A 4,903-nucleotide genomic window follows, 5' to 3' on the forward strand; every position below is an offset into this window, starting at 1 on the left:
CCTTTGTACTCATGTTGCTATAATCTACATTTTTACAGAAGACGCTGCAACCCCTTCTGATGGGTTCTATGTAGACGTTGACATCAACGAGTAGGCTAAAGACCCAGGTGGTGACCCTGAGCTTGTGATGGACCACGTAGTATAGTTAGGCTTCCAAGCCTCTTTTATTTTACTAGTTGTCTGTACCCAGACAATGTACTTCCGCTGTTGGCTTGTATGATTGTATGACTTGTATGTTGGGTCGTGAGACCCGTATCTTTGTGTATGTTATGTATGGCTCACTGAGCCTTAAATAAAGTACTTGTGTCATAGAGTCATGTTGTGATGCTTCGTTGTATTTGCACATATCGAGCATATTGTGTGTATGATTGAAATGCTTGGTATGTGTGGGATCTGACTATCTAGTTGTTTATCTTTAGTAGCCTCTCTTACCGGGAAATGTCTCCTAGTGTTACCGCTGAGCCATGGTAGCTTGCTACTGCTCTAGAACACTTAGGCTGGCCGGCATGTGTCCTTCTTCGTTCCTGTGTCTGTCCCTTCGGGGAAATGTCACGCTTTGAGTACCGGAGTCCTGTTAGCCCGCTACAGCCCGGTTTACCGGAGTCCTGCTAGCCCAGTGCTACAGCCCGGACCCACTTGCTGATGACCGACACGTTCGGAGCTGGGTCATGGATGCCTGTCCCTGTAAGTCTGTGCCACTTTGGGTTTACGACTAGTCATGTCAGCCCGGGCTCTTTATCATATGGATGCTAGCGACACTATCATATACGTGAGCCAAAAGGCGCAAACGGTCCCGGGAAAAGGTAAGACGACACCCGTGGGAATACCGTGCGTGAGGCCGCAAAGTGATATGAAGTGTTACCAGCTAGATCGATGTGACATCGAGTCGGGGTCCTGACAGCGTTGGCATCAGAGCCGGACTGCCTGTAGGTTCTCCAAGCCAAACTGGTCGATGTTGAGTCTAGAAATTCTTTAGCTATATGTAGGGGTATTGTTTGTGGGTGGGAACGTAAGGCTCTTTTTACTCCTTATATCTTATGACATTCTGATCTGAGTCAGTCCATTCTTCCACCGGGGGTTAAGGAATTAGGATCTGTTCTCTCTATCAGGATCACGAGTTACTAATCAGTAGTACCTTATAAGTTTGATGGGTACAAGCCTAGTTCAGCTCTATTACCACATTATGTTGCCAGAATGGTTTCAGAACTTTGAGATGATGATGTTGAGTGTGTACGAAATCCTTTGTCAAATGTCTCAAAATCCTTTTTGAGCATTTACAGCTGTTATGCTGCCGAAATTTTGCTAGAAATTCTAATGCCCTTGCATTATGATTGTGCTTTCAGATGGCCACTCGCGACCTTAATCAAGTGGTTCGCCTGACTCGATGCCTAGATGTACCCGGCCATACTGCCAAGTTGGTCAGGGTAATGACTGAGGCTGGATATCGCTGGTATCCCGAGTACACGGTCGAAGAGCAATTTCGGGACTTCAATCAAAGCCAGTATCTCTGCACTGTCAGGATATTTCCATCTTATCCTGGATCTACCGAGCCTCTTCACTGTTCCTATGGACTCGGGGTTACTATTGAGATGGCTGTGCAGGACGCCGCCTACTCTATGATGACCATTATGCGAGTCAGATCTGGTTTATTTCGGGACTCTGATTTCCGGTATATGCCAGGATCACTTCCGGGAGCACAAGGATATCTCCAGGCTATCTATGCTGACTCCACTCAGGAGGATTCACGGACTCGCACCACTGCTGAGATGCTCGAGGATAAGGACCGTGAAAATCGGGCCTTGAGGTTAGAGCTCTTCAATACCCGTGCTGACCACTGGGCCACTTTGACTCGGTTCGCACCGGCAGTGCAAGCTGGATTCTCAGATATGCGCGATCTCTATCCTGTGAGATCTGCTCTGCCAGACGTGATGGTTTGGCGTGATGTAGGAGGCATCACCCCACCTCGCGGTCCCCGCAGGCCACCGTTTGTTGGTCCAAGGCCTCATCCTAGCCCCTATGGTCCACAAGCTCCGCGAGATCGTCTGTTTCCGGATGAACATGTTGAGCTTCCAGGCTATGGAGGTGACTTCTACGAGGACTACTACGGATCGGTCTGAGTTAGTAGTAGTATCACTAGTTCGCACTAGCTGTGTCGTCTGTTGTCCTGCGTGTCTTGTGGGATATGACCTAGTTTGTACTCTTTCCGGAGATGTAGAAAAATAATGTATAGGAGCTTGGGATGCCTCCGATGAGATGTAATCCTCTTTTCACCGTATTAGTACTTGCTTGGTCTTGTACTAAACCTGTATGGTGTGTATGACGATGGAATAAAGAAGCAGTTTCTGTATCTACCATGTCATACGGATGATCATCTTGCATTCCGAATTATTCCTTACATTATGTATCCTATGTCGGAATTTTATCATTCTGACTAAATCATTGTCTTGTTTACCTAGGATGGTCAACACGCGCGCTAACCCTGCTTCCCAAGAGCAGGCCGAAGGCAGTGAAGCCAGGAATGAAAATCTGCCTCATCCTCCTTCACTAGCCGAGGTTATGATGGAAGCTGAGAGAAACAAGCGGGAGACAAACCGTTTGTTGGAGCGTATTGAACAGAATACAGCACACCATCAGAGGGCTAACGTGGTGTCACTCAGTGATTTTATCAAATTGCATCCACCCACGTTCCACCACTCCGTCGAGCCTCTCGACGCTGATGACTGGCTTCGCAGTATCTCTCACAAACTGCGTTCCGCGCTGGTAGCGGAGGCTGACAAGGTCACCTTTGCTGCATATCATCTTGAAGGTCCCGCCAGTCTATGGTGGGAGAATTATGGAGCTATGCGCCCAGCGGGCCATGTCACTACTTGGGCTGAGTTCAGCGAGGCTTTCCGTGAACATCACATTCCGGAGGGTCTCATGGACCGTAAACGTGAAGAATTTTGCAGTTTCACCCAAGGCCGACTTTCTGTGGATGCCTATAGCAGGGAGTTTGGTAATCTCGCCCGATATGCAACTGAGGAAGTGTCTACTGATGCCAAGAAGCAAGCAAGGTTCCGTAAGGGCCTTAGTCCTGAGCTTCGCCGCGACCTCCGTCTGCATGAGTGCACATCTTTTCAAAAACTTGTCAACAAAGCCATCAGTGCTGAAACTGGTCAGACTGACTATGACGCAACACGCAAGCATGGCCGTGACATGGGTTCCTCATCCGGTGCTGGTCCTCAGAAGCGCCGCGTGTGGGTACCCAACACCGCCCTGCCACCCAGGTTCACACCGAGGCCATCTTTCCAGGCGCCTCGCCCCGTTCAACAGTCTGCTCCAGCCAAGCCCTATGGGGGTCCAATCAATAAAGCTCCTCCACGTACCAGTTCCGTGACTTGTTTCAAATGTGGGGAATCTGGTCACTATATGCGTGAGTGCCCCCAGACCAACCCCAATCAATCTGCTAAAGCTGTTGGCCGTGGCAAGCCGACAGGGAAAGTGTTCCACGCCAAGCCGGCCACCGCTACACGTGGCCATGTCAACTGTATCTCTGCCGAAGAAGCTCAAGAGGCTCCCAACGTCGTTCTCGGTACGCTTCTTGTTAATTGCCAACCGGCATCTGTTCTTTTCGATACAGGAGCCTCTCATTCTTTTATATCTGAAAATTATGCTTGTTTGCATAACGTTGCATTCTGTGACTTGCCATCCACTATGGAAATTTCTACCCCTGGTTCTAGATGGCAGACCTCTAGGGTAAGTTATGGAAATGAAATCCAAGTCGACAGACTTGTTTTCCTTGCGTCTTTGATAGCCCTTAAATCTTCAGATATTAATATCATTCTGGGTATGGACTGGATGTCAGCTCATCATGCCCAAATTGATTGCTTCTCTAGGACTGTTCAACTCACCCATCCTTCGGGGAAGATAGTCAATGTCTTGAACCGAATAGCCAAGCGACAATTATATTCTCTTAACGCCAGCCCTTTGCCAGACCTTGAGGACGTGCCGGTAGTCCGTGACTTCCCGGATGTCTTTCCAGAGGAATTGCCAGGTGTTCCACCTGACAGGGATGTTGAGTTCGTAATCGACCTCATCCCCGGAACCGTTCCGATTGCTAGAAGACCCTATAAGATGGCACCCCTAGAACTAGCCGAGCTTAAGAAACAACTCGATGAGTCCTTGAAAAAGGGTTTCATCCGACCTAGCTCATCTCCGTGGGCTTGCCCCGTTCTATTCGTTAAGAAGAAGGATGGTACGGACCGGATGGTTGTAGATTACCGACCTGTCAATTTGGTCACAATCAAGAACAAATATCCACTTCCCAGGATCAACGACCTGTACGATCAGCTTGCTGGATCCTCAGTCTTCTCCAAGATGGATTTGAGGTTGGGCTACCATCAAATCAAAATCAGAAACGGGGACATTCCTAAAACGGCCTTTGTTACTCGTTATGGCCAATACGAGTACACCATCATGTCCTTCGGTTTAACCAACGCTCCAGCCACCTTTTCTCGGTTAATGAACTCAATCTTCATGGAGTATTTGGATAAATTCGTCGTTGTTTACCTCGATGATATACTCATCTACTCCAAGAACGAGGAAGAACATGCCGAACATCTAAGGCTAGTGTTGAAGAAACTTCGAGAGCATCGCCTTTATGCCAAATTTTCTAAATGTGAATTCTGGTTGTCAGAAGTGACCTATCTGGGTCATGTAATATATGGTAAAGGTATTGCTGTTAACCCTGAGCGAGTTCAAGCCGTCCTTAATTGGACTCCACCTGAATCGGTCAAGCAAGTTCGGAGTTTTCTAGGCTTAGCGAGCTATTGTCGTCGCTTTGTCGAGAACTTCTCCAAAGTTGCTAAACCTCTAACCGAACTCCTCAAGAAAGATAAGAAGTTCGAATGGACTCCACCATGTG

This window comes from Triticum aestivum, chromosome 2A, assembly GCF_018294505.1.
Source record: "Triticum aestivum cultivar Chinese Spring chromosome 2A, IWGSC CS RefSeq v2.1, whole genome shotgun sequence".
NCBI lineage: Eukaryota > Viridiplantae > Streptophyta > Magnoliopsida > Poales > Poaceae > Triticum > Triticum aestivum.